Source organism: Choloepus didactylus, chromosome 3 (genome assembly GCF_015220235.1).
Source record: "Choloepus didactylus isolate mChoDid1 chromosome 3, mChoDid1.pri, whole genome shotgun sequence".
Lineage (NCBI taxonomy): Eukaryota > Metazoa > Chordata > Mammalia > Pilosa > Megalonychidae > Choloepus > Choloepus didactylus.
Genome location: NC_051309.1, coordinates 122,072,245 through 122,091,143, shown reverse-complemented (window position 1 = coordinate 122,091,143; position 18,899 = coordinate 122,072,245). Strand labels below are relative to the sequence as shown.

Genomic DNA, 18,899 nt, shown 5'->3' with positions numbered 1-18,899 from the left:
TAACACGTCATTTCCATCACATAAAATACCGGCATTTTTTCCTGAGGAAAGACTTGTTACATTCAAGATGAAATAAATCACCGGGTAACTAAACTGGGAGATGTGGCAATACTGTTGGTATGGTAGCTTAAAAAAAGTTGGAGACGCATTGATGCCTTTTTAAAATCAGCAACTTTTGAGCCTTAAAAATACAGTCACAGCATAAGACTCTCAGGATTTTTTTTCTCTTATAGGAAGCTAAAGAATAGTGATGGAGTTACAGAGTGGCTGACAAGGCCTTCTTTATCCAAAGGAACAGAGCACAGGCCACAGGTGATGGTTGAATAAGCAGCAGCATCTTCACCTGTTAAGACGTCCCTGCAGGTGAGCAACCGGAAGGCACTTCTGTCTTAAGGTGCACAGGAGTGGGGCAGTCCTGTCCCAGGGCTCCCTGCCGGAAGGCTAGTGAGATGTGGCTGGGGTGTCTTCTTCCACAGCAGCCAAGGGTCTATCTGCTTTGGGCAAAAGTGTTCATAGCCTCTTTTCATGAAGGCTGCAGTTGTACATGAGCTACATCTTATTTTACAGCTTAATACCAATAAAACATGAATTCCCTTCATTTCTGAATCTTTCCCTTTGTCATCATAACTAGCCTTTAATTGGAAAGTAAGCACTAAAAACCACTCACTATCATTACATTATTACTTTAAGTCAAAAGGAGACAGGGAGGTGGGGGGCTCAACCATGACTTCTACACCTTATACTCTCAAGTTAAAATAAGCACCAAGAGAGACCAACACCACTTCCTAGGAAAACTAAAACTCGATCGTCAGCACTAAAAGCAGAATTAATGTGCACATATTGAATCATATGAAGGCTTTTCTCTCTGGCTACTTTAAAAAAGGTGATGTGAGGTCCAGGTGATGGTGAACATCCACAGGGAAGTCCAAGTCTGCGCTCTGTCCCAGGTCCGCTGCTACCACAGGCTCCTATTTTTAAATTCATTTGAACCCACAGTGACAGAATAGGTCCCTGGGCATACTTGTGTGTAGAGGTCCTTAGAGATGTTCTCGGCAGGTTGGGATATCTCTAGGTCACACTTGTATGCACCGTAGACACCTCCAAGACCAAGGGATGTGTCTTTTCTCTAATATTCCCTCTTTCTGGGCACAAGTGCCCCTTTGACTTCCCTGTTATAGAGATAGATGCGGGTCGCCCCTCCTTCCTCCGGCACAGATGAATATTTCCCACACTACACTGACTTGAAGGCTAGTTCATGAATTCAGTCATTAATCTGAAGGAAGCACTGAGGATTGGGGTCTTTCTTCTCTCTTTTGCGTAAAGGCGCTGGGGACAGTTTGTCGCAGCCTTTCCTGGAGGGGCCCCTCCCAGGCAAGGACTCCCATGCCGCCTTTAGGGAGCTCCAGTGAGTGCCGGTCCACCGCCCGCCCTCCTCTTGGCTCGCTCCCGCACTTGTTGACCCAGCCTGGGCGAGCGCCGCAGGGTAAGTTGGTTCACCCGGTTCAGTGCCCCGGCTGCCAGGTAGTTAATTCTCCCTGTCTCTCTCTACTGCACGCCACTGTTCCCATGAAGCCTTAACCAATTTACTTGTGCTCTCTCTGAATTACTACAGCACAAACTGTATACAATTTTGAGGCCAAGTTACATATCCAGAGGATGAATATGAAGTGCTATATAGGAATCCAGGAAACCTGGAATCTAACACACTCTTCCAATAATTAGCTCGAGGTCACAGACATAATCATTCCGAATCTCAATTTCCTCATCTTTAAAACGGGAGAAATTACCAACTTCTTCTATCTCATAAGGTTGTTGGGGGATGAATTACCTCAGAAATTGTTCAAAATTGTTACAAGTATAGATTTTCACTGCATATTAGGATATTTTGATAAAGGTTAGGCATTGAATTATTGGGTACCTATAAAGTTTTGGAAAATAACCATGTATAAAGTTATACTTGTTATACGTGTTGTTTAACAAAAATGTTTCTTTAGGACAATTTTAAAATGACTGATTAAGAAGAAATTCAATCTTCAAGATTCATTTAAATATGTAATGCATTCATCATTTGTTTTCATCCAGTTCTTTGTGAACAACATTTCCAGAGAGGATAGGGGTTTAAAACAAACATTTTCACAAACTTTTGACATTCTCAGTGTTTAGAGATAATTCTAGAGAAGGTTATTATGCCCGTTTGAGTTATTTCAAAGTTTTCAACAGAAATAAAGACATTGCTTAAGAGCAAACACTAATTAGTGGGATCTTATCTTTTCTCTAACTTTAAAGTCTAACTCTACCTTACAGAAGTATTTTTTTTTTTTAATCTGACCATGCCTCTTGGGAAAACACATCAAGCCATCACAGGTCCCATCTTCAATTTTATTCATTCACAGTTTTGTTAACTGCAGGCACAATGAAGAAATAAGATGTAATTCAAGGTGATTGTTGACTGGCTTCTTTTGTTTAGCCTCAGCTCTGGGAATTTGTAAATAAAAATTTGAGCAGTAGGGATTGGAATGACTTTTTTTCAAAGAAATAACTTGATATTTCCGGAAGTTCATCCCCACCGTCTGCCATCTCCTTATGTAAGAAACAATATCCCAAAATTAATGTGATCTGTGCAGGAACCTTTGGGGTCTATCAAAGTTTTCCAAACTGACCATTAAAAGCACTTTGGTGATTAGAAGAACCAGACATAAACTCACTCTTAGGGTCTCTGATCTGAATCCTTGGACAAAGAAGTAGAAGCGGTGAGCATAGAAGGACAAAATAATTTTACTTAAAAGGTGTGGTTTACATAGAATTTAAAGCACTTTGGTTATAATCTTGATATGGAACTTTTCCTTTGTTTTGTTTTGTTTTTGTTTTTGTTTTTTTTGTCTGAAGTGTGCTGCTAAGAAAATTGTCAAATTATTTCTTACTTTTTTGTCAATGGAGACTTGGATCTGAGTGGGTTTAAAATGAAATTGACTTAATATGTTAACATTCTACAGGGCCAACATTTAAAGTTTGCTAACATATTATTTTTTAAAGTAAGATTTTCATTTTCAAAAATATTTTTCTGGGTAATTAATTCTTCCTCAATGTATTTTCAGGCCTACATTCAATAACAGGGGTGCATGGTTTTATACTTTTGACTTGTTTGTTTTTTAATTAGGCTTTGGTCCTTATATTTCCTTTATTAGCTTATTTCAAAGACAGATTTTCAAATGAGCATTCTTTAACTTAATGGATTTTACTGGAAGTAATTATATTCAATAGTCAAAATCCACAAATTTAACTGAATTTAATAGTTACTAGGAAGGATGGCTGAGGTTTTTAATTTAATTGGCAATATCCCCTTGTGAACTGTTGCAAATAAAGCAGGGAAAGAAAAACAATAAAACCTCTGTAAGACTGCACTATCAAACTGTGTTTTGACTTAAAGTTCCCTTTTTGTTTTGCTTCAACTTAAATTCATTGGCGATATATATATATATACACATATACATATACACATGCACAATGCAGGAGCTAATAAAGGTGTTTTGAAGGATGGGAAGTTTAAAGGAAATATAGGAATTCAGGAGTGAATATGGGTTGTGGTGTTAGAAATGGATAATGAAAGCAGTTTACTTTCAAGGGAAAACGTGGCATCTGGAGTGAAGAAGACAAATTTCTGGGACCAAAGAAGAGTGAGATTTCAGAAATTACATAAATCTAGGTCCAGGTGTATAAATGAATTTGCAAGTTTTAGTCACTTTCCAAAGAAGATTTCAAGAATTTGTTCCTACAAGAGACCCATTGCAGAAAAAATATGGGCAGTGTTGGTTGCTTTCAATGTTATTACACAAATGGTTTAATTTTCTTAGAGTTCCAAATAAAGTTATAGGAATAAAAAGAATCTTATAATATTTTATGTTGTGCTGGCTCATTCTTATTTTCGTGATAGGTATGTTTGCTCTTCCCCCTGATTCTCACTAATTTTTCATCTTGAGTTCCTATAATTCTGATCCTAAAGCCAAGGAGAAAATGGGAGGACAAGCCCAATATAAAGGGTAGAAAAGATTAAAACGCAAATGAAGGGTATAAATTTTTTTCCATCTAGGCTGCAAATCTAGATTGTATTTCATAGGATGGGAGAAGGAGTTGCGGGAAGGTTTTCCCCTGTTGCTGTGACAGGTCATCATTTCTAATCTGAGGGTCACAGCCAAGTTCCCTGTTTAGTAATTGCTTGATTTGACATCTATCTTGACCTTTATTTACTTTGGCCTTTCTGACTAGAGGTCACAAAAGCAAAAGAAGATAGAAATCTTATAAATGCCCTGATGATGAAAAATGAGAATGGTATCCCTTTGGCCCTATGTATGAATATATGTATAATGTGTTGAGGCATTTTAACTCTTTGATGCAATGCACAGTAGAAACACTCGCAAATTTTTATCTGATTCTAGAGATTTATTTGTAATGAATGGTGATGAAAGTAATAGATATTAAAAGTGACGAAGTCTTGTTGAATCTAAAACTAGACCATAGGAAGGAGTAGATTGTCTTGGATTAATTATTATTGATCTGATTGGAAGCCACAAGAACATAATTGTGGTCTCACAAACAGAAATGGTTATTCCCAGATCCTGTCAAGCAGGACTGGATTCAATATGTTCTTTAATTGCATGCTCATCATTTATTGTAGGAAAAACAGTATCATGAATAATTGTCAGATTTCACTTTCAAATATTGTTAGATATAGATTAGGCATAAGTCTCAGCCCTATCCAAGGAAAAAATATTATTTTTCCCCGAAATGATATTTGTAAATAGAACTCAGAATTTTTTTTCTTCACATAAGCCCAGGAATGTGAATTTGAAGGTGATATGCTATATTTTCTTTGATGATTGTTTTTTCCTAGCCAGAAGATCATAATTAATAATCTTTAAGGCAGTTATTTAGAAGAAATTGAATTCTGTAGCTGAGAGATACTATTTTAATATGATTTAATGCTTCTTACAAGAAGATTTTTCTTCAGACTATCAAAACCAGTGGCCGAGGAGAAAAATTGTGATTTTTGTTACTGTTCAAATTTCTGTGTCTGTGTCTTTGTAATGATAAAGTAAACAAATGTAATGATACAGAAAATAAAATAATAATGATATAATACACAAAAAAATCCCGAAGCATTGTGATTGCCAAAGGAACATATGTAGACATTTTAGGAAAAATATATCAAATGTATATTCGGTTGGATTTTTCATAGTAAATGATGAGATTAAATATCTTAAAAATGATGATGAATGGTTTTCTATGAAACTGTCATTACGTACCTTAATTCCTTTTTTTAATTCAATTTTATTGAGATTTTTCACATACCATACAATCATCCAAAGTGCACAATCAATTGCCCATGACTTACCTTAATTCTTAGTGTTTAATAACATGGATGTTTTATTTTACACTATTCTAACTAACCCAAAAGTTAAAGCACCAATATTATTTTGTGTAAGTATTTATCTTTCATTCTTTTTCTTTTCTTCATAGTGTTTATCACCATTTGTGATTGTATACTTATTTCATGGTATATTTAATATTTGTTATCTCCCACTTAACTATAAGCTTTAAGAGCAGGAAATAAGCCTATTTTGCTTCTCACTGAATTCTCAGCATGTAGCTTAGTTTCTGGCACATAGTAAGCCTTCATTTCTTGAACGCATGAGAACACAGTATACTTGTATAATAAATGAACTATCCTTTGAGCCCACTGTGACTTACCAGGGCAGAAGTGAGGTTGGTGGGGGTAGGAAATGGATAAGTGAAGAGTCTCCTCATGAGGGCCTCCTTCACTCAGTGTGAAGAGATGGAGCTTATTGACTGTCTGACTTCTCCCATTTTGAAGAGGTTTTAGAATGCTGTCTTACCAAGGGCTCTTATTCATCATGGCTAAAATCTGGATTTATAGACACAGGAAGGAAAATGTCACAGTGTTGTACTGGTAAACTGGCTCACCAAAAATAAAGCCCTGTTTTGCAGCTTTGGCCAATTCTTGTGGTGCAAATACCCCCACCAAGGCTGATTTGAAGATACCAAAGAGTTGGAAGAGATGTCCATAATCAGCTCTCTCCAGCAGCACTAGCTGGTACCAGCACACCACCGTGGGAATGTGTCTGAAAAATCTATTTCCTTAGCTCTTTTCCTACCACCCTCCATACAGAACTTTACACTCTAATCATACTGAACCTCTACTAGCTTGACACTTGTGGTGGACATGGAGATGCACTTGCTTGACCCTCTTCAAGGAAGGACTTGCAGCCCAGCTGCCTCCAGCTCTCAGCTGCTTCCCTGATGGCCTCAGCTACAGAGTGCTGCCTAGCCCAAGGTCACGCCCTTCCCAGCAGCCTGCCTCTGGTCACACAGCCTTGAAGGGATAGATGAGCCTATCTCTGGAGCTATCCATGGTATTTGGACCAACCTGCACCACAGTTTAACTCTGTCTGCCAAATCCTGCTCCCGCCTCCTCCTTCCACAGGTACTGATACTAACATCCTGAATTCAGCATCCACTTCAGAGAAACCAAACTGTGAGCACACACTTCTGTATTTAGGCCCTTTTTGCTCCCTTGCCTGGGAGGCCTTTCCTATCCTCCTTACTGATATAACTCACCCATCTTTCCTGAAATTAGCTTGGGTCTATCCTGTCTAGGAAATCTGTAAACAACTCTCAAACAGGCCAACTGCTTCTTCTCTGTGGTTTCAGAGCAGACTGTTGCTATCTATTTTCTTGCCACACTGAGTTGATTTGATCTGTTTATTTATCTGTCTCCATCACTGGATTGTAAGATACTGAGAAGTTTTCTCTCATGTGTTCTCTCATGCATAGCACAATGCTGGTACTAGGCACTCAATAAACACATATTCATTGAACTGAAGGAAATCAAATGAGTTGCTTACACTCCTCCGTTTCCCGTCATGAGCTGATTATATAATAATTGAGAGACTTCTAAATTCCTGTGCTGCTAATGTGGAGTCTTGTGGGAAAGAAATGACCTACTGAGTTCTTCAAGAGTTGGAAAGATGCTCACCCAGTCTTTGGTGCTGGACAGCTCTTGGTATGAAGGAAGTGACATTGATCCCCTTATAGCATAGGACAGAAGCAAAACTTTAAAGAAAGGGGATATATCTCATGAAAAATACAGAGCCAGCGTCCAGTTGATACTTGGGAAGGTAATACTCCTCTTTATTGGTTCATACATTTAAATATGCTATTTCTCAATCTGTCTTAAATATGCCATCACTCAAATAATATTTCTGTTTATGAAGGAGTTAATTTCATTTCCTCTGTAGAGCATATGTGAAGTTAATAAGATAGGTAGTATTTCCTGTTTTTGAAAGAAGTTAGAAGTCACTGGTAGAGAGATATTTAATAGTTTTCAGAAACCTGACTTCACATTGATAGAATCCTATTCCCTAGCTATATGATTTTATGAAACATTAGAAAATGTTTGTATGATTATCTTATGACATTTGGTTTGGCAGTAGTCTATTAAAAAGGAAAGCTAAATTTATAGATATGAGATAAAAAGTATACTTTTGAAATTACTGTTTGAAATAGACAAATCTTTGAAATGTTTAAAATAACTGTCACTAGTTTTTGGAAGGCTTATTTTGGTGATCAAATTTCTTATATGAAATTGTATCTCAGAAGAGAGTCCAGAGGGAAGTGCACTGGGGAGTGCCAATAAAGAAATCTTATGTTGTAACTTTTCTATACCTGGGCAAAAATGTGTAGTCTATTCCCATAGGTGCAAAAGGAGTTTTTAAATGTGACAATAAGACAATAATGAAATAGGGTCAAGGAAATATGTGAAGACCACAAAGTTCTGTATCTAGTTACATGAAGATTATTATGGATGAACAGTATGATTGGGCTTGGGATATAATCAATGTACAAAAGCACACTGAAGTGTCTATATTTTATTATTCTGTATCTGGTTCATCCTTTGCATACAGACATAACTTAATTGTTTAAGATGCAACACAAGTAATGTTATTTTTCTTCTTTTTTTTTTTCCGAATCAAGTCCAAGCAAATGGAAAATTTAAGTAAAGATATCTAACTTTTGGCATGTGATGTATCCAATTAGACGACTGAGAAAATTTCCCCTATCTCTGAATAGTTGAAGATCTAGAACCAATCCAACTTACAGCCAGTTTTAAAGAAGACAACCCTCAATGCTGGCTGGTGCTAAGATTTTGCCCCCAAAGTGCTATTGATTCAGAGAGGAAATGCATTAACAGGACTCTATCAAATTAATACATTGTTGTTTTTCATCAACTCTCATTACTTTTCATTTACTTTCTTACGGGATACAATCCCATAAGAAGCTGTGCTGAGAGCTTGAGGTGAGGAAAGATTTAGTGCATCTGGCAGCCTGTAATGTAGAATATCTGGTCACATGTATTATCAGCATTATAGGCAATGTGTTTTGTAACACTTAAAAATTTCTTTATTCTCACACTTCTTTGGTGACCACATTTCCTGGTACTGCTGTTTTCCCTTTGAGTAATATTATAGATTGAATCACGTCCTCCACAAAGACATGTTCAAGTCCTATACCCCCATCCTGTAGATACGAACCCACTGTCCACCCCACTATCCACCCTACCACCATACCAAGGAGACCAGTTATGAGATTAGAAATGGGATGAATTGGAAATGATCTCAAAGTCCAGCTCCACAACAGTGACATATCCCTTGAGTGCTCCCTTTGGGCCCAGCACTGAGCTAAACAAAATTTAATCGGGATAATCAGAGGAGAGGATACTGGAACTTGAGGAAGAGTCCTTATCCACATCAAAAGTAGGAGGAAGGGAGAGAAGAAGGAGTTCTCAAGAAGAGAAGCAATCTTTGGTAAGGTATAATGGCAAAAGACAATAAAGCACATTTTGGTAACAATAGAACATTCAGTGGTGCCAGAATAGTGAAGAGTAGTGAGAGGTTAGGATGGAGAGATAAGCAAGGGCCAATTAATGAGGGGCCTTAAGAGTCCTGCAAGGTATTAGGCTTTATCCTGAGTGTCCTGAGGAACCATTTAAGGATCTAAGAAACCAAGGATTTTTATTGGGATGGCTACATAATTAGATGTGTCATTTTGAAAGTTAATTCTAATCACAACCTGGAGACCAGATTAGAGACAGGTAAACCTAGAGGTATAACTATCAGTTGAGGGCTTTTACAAAACCCAGGAAAGAAAATGTGAAGTTCTGAACTAAGACAGTAGAAATGTAGATGGAGAAAAGCTGGATTTGAAAGATAGTAAATAGAAGCACAAATAAGACATGGTGACTTATAAAATATGGGAAATGAGGTAAACAGAGGAGTTTTAAGAATCATCCCTGGTTTCTGGCCATTGCAGAATACTTCTGTCTCCCATAATAGGGGATATCACAATAGGGAGGGATTTGGGGAGCCAAGAGAAAAGGTATGAATTCATTTTATAATGTTAACTTTAAAGCAAGGTGACCATATAAATTTTGATCAATCTGGGACCCTCTTGAGAATGAAGAGGGCTCACTATTAAAAATTAAACATAGCAAAGTTATATGGTATGTATGGAGCCTCTACTTCCAAAAGCATGTGCACCAGTTTAATGGAGAGGTCCAGCAGAGAGCTGCATGTATGGAAAGCATTGTGTAGTAGGTAGAGATTAATCTTTGGAGTCAGAGCTGCATTTGAATCCTTGTTCTGCTCCTTATAATATATGTGTATTGAGCATATAGTTTAATTTCTCTGCACCTCAAATTTTCCAATTGTAGTATGGGAGTTACAGTATCAATCTCATATGGTTTCTGGGAACATCAAATGCAAAACCTTGGACTCAGTAAATAGTAGTTATTATATACAGACAGATGAGTACTGGAAACTATTGAATATCAAGTATGTTTACATGGGTTTATACAATTTGAAAGAAATCATTCTTGTTTGAAAGGGAATTGCATAGGCAATCTGCGGTATACTTATCTCTTCATGTCCTGTATCCTACAGCATTCCTCCAAGCCAGATGTTTGTTTTTATTCTTGTTAAAAATGTTATAAGATGTATTATATGAGCATTACTCAGAATAAACTATTCTGATATTCAATTTTTGAAGTCAAAATTTCAGTTGTAGAGAATGCTAGCAGATTCAAGCAATGATGCAAAATGTAGTTCTTCATAAATCAACAAAGAAGGACTGATTTTGGAAGACATTCTTCAGCCTTGAAATCTACTTCCAAAATTTAATTTCATGTTTCCCTTAAATTTTGCACAGTGGAGACTTGTTCTTTGAAGTAAAACTTGGCACAGAGAAGTGAAAACTAGGATGTTATTTAACAACTCTATGGGGTGTTTTTCCCTCTCTGCTGTGTCATCTTTTAATTTCACTGCCATGTAAAATTAGACCCTTTTAGTAACAATACTGCCTTTCCATGAATAAGGCTTTCTTCTCTTTTATCACACCATATAATTAAGAACCATTAACTACTATTAGGGGATTTGGTTAAGTCATCTTTAAGTTCATGAAAATGAAATGAATGGCCTTTCATAAGCTTAAAAAAGAGTCACTGACTTTGGCAGCCAGTGAGAAGCTACAGTCTACAATTCTCTTTGGGTATTACTGCATTGTGTGATCTTCATCACAGAAGGTTTTAAGGCCTTATCAAAGTTTTTATGTAAACATACTAAAAGATTTTGGGTTTATAAAGCAACATTAGCTAGTTACAACAAGCTATACATTGTTAGAAATCACTTTCTAGGAAGACGCTATGTTTTTAGTAGTGATGGTTTGTACATTATAAGAATGGAAGCAATGCTGAATAGGCATAAATTTTACACACAAATTTTAATGACAGTATTTATAACTCTGCTTAGTTTTATTTTTATTTCTTTAAAAGGATAAAACAGGGCTTTGTGGTTTTATGAGGCATGATAGACTTTGTTTCTTTTATTTTTTTGATAGACCTTATTTCTGCAATTACAAAAGATACTTTTTTTATTTCTCCCACTTAGAAATATAGCTTCCCTAGAAAAAGTATCCCTTTAATTTTTTTAAAGAAAACAATTTCTTTCTTACTGGACCTCAGTGTTGTTATAATGTGCCTAATTTTAGGTTGTTGAAGACAGTAATTATTTGGATAATGTATTTCATCATGACTCAATGGGAAAAACAACAGGTCAAATGTTGCAATACCTATGATGTCAGACTACTGGGCAGAATTTTGAGGACACTCAATCATTACTGACTCCTAGTTTTTGAAAATACGAAACAGTTTAGGTTACTTTATAGGTCAATGGGCAAGTCTGATCTTGGTGGGGAGAGTAAGTTTGGAGGAGACATGTTCTCTGTGGGAGGGAGGAGGCAGGTGCCAAATCAAGGGGGAAATACAAGTATTTGTTATTTAAAAGTGTGAAGATCATGACTCGGTTCATGGACCCTCCTCAGTTCAAAGGATTAGAGATTTGTGGCAGTTTTCCTCAGTGAAGAAGCATATAAATTCTTTAAGTAGGAGTTTTGCTTTGCTAAAGCTGATGAAATGCAACACACCATAAATGGACTGGCTTTTAACAATGGGAATTTATTAGCTTCCAAGTTTACAATTCTAAGGCTCTGAAAATGTCCAAATTAAGGCATCAACTGGACAATACCTTCTCTGAAGACTGGTTACCAGTGAGCTTGGGTTTCTCTATCAGATAGCAAGGCATGTGGTGATGTCTGCTGGTCCTCTCCCAGGTTTTGTTGCTTTGCCTCCAGGCTTATCCATCTGTGACATTTTCTCCAAACTTCTCTTGGTATTTCTATTTCATCTCTTAGCTTCTGTATATGTTTTATCCTCTTATAAAGGACTCCACTAAGAGGATAAAGACCCACCTTGAACAAAGTGGGCTATATCTTAATTGAAATAACCTAATCAAAAGGCCCCACCAAAATAAGTCTCCACCCACAGGAGTGGGTTAAAAGAACATGACCTTTTCTGGGTTACATAACAGCTTGAAACTGTCACAGTAGGTGCGGTCAAAAAAGCATTCATGTAGCTTCAAGGTCACCTTTGTAAGAAGGTATCTGTTTATAAGAAATATGAGTGATTCCTTTACAAGTGTCTATTAGGGGAAAAGAAAATTTTAAACTGAGAAATTTTGAATCCTGAAAGTACCGTCTTTTCAATAGATGCTTGGATGTGCATTACATCCCTGCACCCCCACCCCAAAAAATAAATTCAAAACTGGACTCATTGGCTCCCCCCCTGCCCCTTCCTAGGCTTATGTCTCTCCTAGTCAAGCTTGACTCCTCTCCTTCTCAAACCCGCATGTCCAACAAATACCTAGGTCCTGTCAGTTTTACCTTTATGTATTGCTTCAGGCTGTCGCCTCTTCAATACACCCGCTACTCCTGCTCTTGTTGGGATCTTTTAAAAAAAAATTCTCCTGGATATAAAAAAAAGTTTCCTAATTTTACCTCCAGCCCAGTTCCCTCCAATGCATCCTCCATAACCGGGCCAGAGTTATTTTTCCACATTTATCTGTTATTTGACTTTGATTAAGATCCTTTACTGATGCTCTAACAGAGGTCCTCCTTGAAGTGCCTCCTGCCCAAGCCCTTCCACAATCTCATCTCACACAGCCTGTGTCCTGGAAACATGCATCTAGCCACACTGTACTAATTGTAGTTTCCTGAATTTACTGTGTTGTTTCGTGGCTTTGAACTTTTGCCTATGATGTTCCTTCTGCCTGGAATGCAGCTCTCTTTTTCCTTCTCCCTCCTTTTTCCACCTCCCTCCTCTTTCTACATCCTGCATTGTCCTTCTGGCAAAATCGTATTCACTCTTTAAAATTCATTCTCTAAAATTCACACTTCTCTGGGACGTTTCCCCTGAATCCTCTGTCTTTGCTTGTCATTGTGTCACTAGTAGTAATCACAATACCTAGCACATGGAAATGGTCAGTAATTGTTAGATGATAATGATGGTGATGTCACAGAATACTCACTATTAGACCACGTGAAATCTTCTCACCGCAATTTGGTTGGTTGTTTTGTCTGCTGACAGAGAGGGGTAAACGGGCTGTCTTACTCTACCTGTTATTCAGGTATCAAAATTAAAAGATTCCTTTCTGATTGTACCCAAAGAAAGACTAGACCTAAGTAATTTGCATTTAACTGAGGCTGGTGTTAAATCCTGAAGTAATCTTAACATTTGGTGTTGAGAAATTTTGAACCTTGAAAGTCTTTTATTGACTGATTGAGGTGTTGGAATTAACAGAGAGATACAGGAGGATTGATAATATTATTTTAGGATGTTACTTTAATAAGTTCCTAAAACATTTACTGTTACTTAAAAATAGTAAGGGTTTGTAGATTAATTGCATTTTATTTGTTTATCGACATATATTCTTATTGGAAAATATTGCTTTGAGGACAAGTGTTACCATTAGTATAGTACTGGAAACATAAAATATTCTTAAAATATTTTCAGCTTTTGAGTGTAATATGGTTAACGTTTTTTATTTTACCTTTGAGGAGACCTGATTTAAGCAAATTGTGTTCCTTGAATTGTGATCAGTTTCATTTTCCATATTCCTCTTTTTCCAGGTAAATTTATGTCAAAAAGCAATCTATTTATAATAGATAATATAGGTGTGTGTTTGTATAAATTTAAATATGCAGCACTTAGTTATAATACCTAATAATCATGCACTTAATTGTTCTTCGAACAACCAGGATAACTTCCATAATGGGTCATTTAGACATCTACAAGCTTGATAAATTTTGATTATAGATAGCTCATAGTCTTGAGAAATTGTCTGTTTGGTGGATGGGTTATAATACAATGATTTTCTAATAATGTTATAGTGAGACACTGTGATATGCCAAATAAAATCTTGGAGTTTCCTGTGAATGATTCAAAATAAGACCAGAATCTGTAGGAACATTTTAGGTAGTCTTTCTTGAAGGCCATATATAAATGCAATGATTTTTATATATGTCTATGAACTGTGCTCTTGTTATACATTTAAGTTTAACAAAGTTGAATTAATGAGAGAACATAAAAATTAAAAACAGGTAAAAATAATAAAATTTAAAGATGGAAAATAGTACAGATCATGCTATTCTTAGTTTTTAAAGGTAAAATTACTTACCAAATCAAAATTTTAATTTAGGAAGAATTGCATTTCATAAATGTGAACAATAATTTTGACATTGATGTTAAGTATTTTTTAAAGAAACTAATGCATTTTATAGGCACATTTTCAATTTTTAATGTAAGAAATAGGTACCATTGTGCTAGTATAAAGATTAAGATGCTTGTAATTAATAATAATTAAAAATCATTTTAATTGTAGAATTCTAACCTTTAAATTTGTTATTACAGACTCTACAAAATTAAGAATATTTTGCTTCTATGGTGTCCCCATTTAATTACTGGGCATTGAATATATAGACAAAGAAAAACCTTGTGGTTGAATGTATGATTGTCAACATACTTGACATATCTCTCTACTGTACCCCTTCTTACTTTGCCCCTCTTTACTAGGTCCCTTAAATGTCAAGCTTAGCTATGTTACTTATTTTCAGCAATGTAATAAACAATAGTGAAATAAGTAAGGGTGCAAATGACACATGACACTTCTGAGCAGACGTTTTAAGAGCCAATATTTGATTCTGCCATCTTTCTTTATCTCTGTCACATAACCAGTGTGTCTTTTGTAAAGGCTGCTCCTTCACCCTTAGACCAGAAATGAAGAGAATGGAACAGAGCTGCAGGTAACCTATAATGTACATAAATGTAAGAAAGTTAAGCCATTAAGATTTGGGGTCATTTGTTACTACACCATAACTTAGCCTAAGCTGACTGAACCATAGATGAAAGTTTTAACTATGAAATAAAAATAAATGCTTATAAAAGTACATGCCAAGTCTTATCTCAAAGACATTCAAGTGCAAACTCAATGTCTTAACAAAAAAAGTTATCTTCTAATGTTAATTTTTAAAACAGATTTGTTCTATAAAGGAGATACCTCAACCAAGTAGGATTTCTTTTGTGTTTCAGTGTACCCTGGAAATGCAATTGGTTTTGAGCTAAGTCAAAATAATTTAATTTTGTGGATCAGTTAAAACAAGCTTTTGAAAGACTTTATTAGTTGGGAACTGGAATTGTATTTTACATTTTAGAATTGAGTGTAACCAAAAGAAAGAAAGCATAATTTATCAGATGGAAATAGATATTATAATGAACAGATAGGATGAATGTTAATGAAAGTTTGTAGTAGTGATTTCTTATTCAAAAGTGGATATATGAGTATGTGTGGAGAGAATAAAAAAGGAGCACAATTATGCAAAGATATTTCAAATAAAATGTTTTAATACAACCTTGAAAACAGAATGATATAAGAATGAAAGAGCAAAACTCTCTGATGAATATGATAAAAACCTGGAAGAGAGACTGATATTCTTGTTGTAAGACTGATATCCCTGTTACACCAACCCAGAACATATATGGACATAGTTCAAATATTTCCAACTTACCTCTCTAGCACCTGTCTGCACTATCAGAATACCTCTTCCTTAATTTCCCAGGAAGCCCAGAAAATCAAGACTATAAAGGGAGGCTAATCTTATTTCCTATAGTAACCATAGATGGAACAGAAAATTTGTTGGCCCACTAATGCCATTGTTTCTCTCTGTCAGATGGTATCTATGTCAGAAATTGGTCCTGTGCTTTCTACAAGATGTCTGCAAGAATGAGGCCCTACACATATATGCTTGGTCACCAGTCACTACAACAGCCACTGGGCCTAAGTGACTGAATCTGAAAGACTTCTTATGTTATTCACGCATAAGGTCCTTCACCCTACCCCAGGAATGCCTTCAGCCCTTGTTTAACCCTGGGTTTACAGTCTAGACTTCTTTCCTTGGGGACTCATTGTTCTTTGTGTTCAGACCCTGGTCCTGCGTCCTGGCTTCCATATGAAAATTATCTCCTCTATCTTTTGTGACTGACTTTACTTATAACTGAGTGGGGCATCTTTTACTAATGTAGTTAAATCCCTCAGGACCTGATGTGTCTCCTCATCTGATATTTGCATTCTAACTGGGATTGAACTACCCAGAAAGCAACTGTATTTTGCACCTATCTGTTGGTAGGTGTTGCCCTTGGAATGATGCCTTTTGACCTGATATTGTCAGAATGTGGTTGGCTTGCTGAGGAGATGTGGGCTAAAATGCCTGGGCCCAGAATATACTGTTCTTTCCACACATAGTTTGGCCAAAATGGATAAATCCTTTCCTCAAATGTTCTCCTCTGTTTACTGCCATTATTTTATGGCCGTCTGCATTGATACATTTCCATGAAATTTTAGAACTTTTTCTCTGCCCTTGCTCTTTGTTAGGCAGGTGGGTTATTATTCTTTGGTGAATGATATTGTGATGAGCAGTGTGAAAAGCTGGTAAGATTGACAACATTCCTGGGCTTCTAATTTTTTTCCCAGGGATACTGTCTTGCTACTTGACTCGTATTGTGGTTCAGGGCAGGAACTTTTGAAAACTGTGAGAAAAGAGATGTGCCTTCTGTGTGGTAGTGGCCAGGACTTTAAAGATGCTAGAGACCATGATCACTTCTTAGAACCTTAATTTGGACTGTATTTCATCTTTCTAAAGGATATTACCATTCCTCTGTCTATCCTCTACTCTCTCTGAGCTCCATCTGGCTAGCATTTATTTTAAAGGTTAAGTATTGCGGCAGTAATGGTGGTCATGATTACAGAGATGGATTAGACAAAGTCAATGCCAGAAGAAAGGAAGGAAGAAAATTCACATTATAAGCATAGAGTACTATGCTTACCTCCTTTTTTACTGAGCATGTAGCACATGTTATTTTTGTCTTAACTGATATTTGCAAGAAGCAGTAAAAGCAAAAACAATCTCCTTTATTATATACTACAATCCTAAGGAGAAGATGACTCATATGCTTTGCATAAAGACTGCTTCTTCAGCCTTGGATGTTAAATAAACTATTCACATGTTCTAGTAGGTTGATAATCTGAACTTAAAACCAGGTCAATGATTATGCTTTTCTAAAGAGCTGAGGCTTTATTCAGTAGGACTGAAGGGTGCTAGGCAAGGAGGGCACTGCTACGACCAGGTTGATATAAGGTACATTGGGTAAGTGATGATAGAGGAAAAGAGATACAATTTGGAGACTAAAACCATTGCCCAGGGATGATGCAATGATCTCCAAATAGAATTTATTCATTCATATAACAAACATTAATTGAGCACCTTCTATATTTCAGATGTTCTTCTAGTATTTGAGGATATATCATTGTACAAAAAAAGAATAATTGTCTTCTCTCATGGAACATATATTTTAGTGGAAGGACCCTTTTTCTCTTTTTCTCTCTCTCTTTCTACATATATATCTATATACACACACACTTACATATACATATACATATATATACATATAATATATATTATATTATAAAATCAAATAAAAATAAAAAAAGACAAATAACCCTGTAAACATTTGTCAGGGCTTTGGGAAACCCTGAGTGGTCCTAAAGTTGAAACTTCCTTAGCGTCTTTGTAAATGTGCTTTTGATGTGCTAATGGCCTGTGTGAAACTCTTTAGCGTACTTCCATTGCAAATAACATCCAGATTCATTCCCATCTTCCTAGAGATCATGGTCCCTCCATGATTGGGTCCCTCCAAATTTAATCTTCTGACCACCCCTTTCGGGTCTTCTTTCAGTTTCTCAAATGTGACCAGTACGTTCTTACCTCAGAACCTTTACTCATGTTCATCACCCTCCTCATCTTCCCCTTATCTGGTTAGTCTGGTTAACTTTTACTCAGTCTCCAGGTATTCAGTTTTTAAAGAACATTCCTCAGAAAGATCTTCCATGTGGAGGCATGGAAGGTTTCCTGGCTTGGCAAGTTAGTCAAGGAGGCTGCCTCCTAAAAGGTTAGGAGAAGGCCAAGGCTGTGTGTGCCTGAAACCAGGCAACTAAGATAAGGAATGACGCTGGGTTCCCTCCATGCCTCTACTTCCCACCCTGCCTCAAAGAGATTGTACTCAAGGTTATTATGACCCTGAAGTTTGTTCCCCAAAGCTGTAAACATGTGAGTCTTGTAATTTTAGAAAAGCACAGTTCCCTTGTGAAATGGGAAAACAATCATGTAGTCCAAAGAATGCTTATGCTATATAACCTTGTACTAAAAAGCAAATAAAGAACTTCTTGCAGGAACAGAGAGATGAAGTTGGCTCCCTTCTTTCACAATTGGCGCCCAACGTGGGGCATTCCAATCCTGACCATGACATTTGGAAGCTGCGCAGTAAGTACAAGCGATTTTTGTTTTGCGGTGGTTCAGTAGTTCCAGCCACTCAACATTATGGGTCAGTCTCTTATTGTTCCCCAGTGCTGGTATATGTTAACCCTACAATGGCTGCTGCAGGCTAGCAGAGATTCTGTCTCCGAGGACACTTTGGATTCTTTGTTACATGATGTTGTTCAGCATAATCCTTGGTTCCCTGATGAAGGCATTTTAGACTTTGATGTGTGGGAACGCATTGGGCAGAATTTAAAGCGTCATTTTGAGCAGGGACAAAAGGTTTCCTCTAAAACTTTTACTACGTGGGCTCTCGTTCACTCTGCCTTAGCCCCTCTCCATATTGCTGAGACTGAAATACATGAGGGGAAGGCTGCCACTGCCTCTATCAGTGGCTCTCCACCTCTGGAGCCTTCAGCTTCTCTGCCAACAGCCAATAAGGGTGGCGGGGATCTGGCAGAAATGGGTTGGCCCCTGCTGCTACCACCAGTGCCACCTCCACCTTCCCTCCTTGGAGGTGCTGCACCAGTTTTGCAACGCTGTCTTTGCGAGGCAGCATTAGCCGGTGATCT

General features: G+C 37.0%; 1 pseudogene; it reads right to left on the bottom strand.

The window, feature by feature from the left end:
* Positions 1–869: 869 nt before the first annotated feature.
* LOC119530404 lies at positions 870–17,796 on the bottom strand (annotated as a pseudogene).
* Between the last annotated feature and the right edge of the window lie 1,103 nt (positions 17,797–18,899).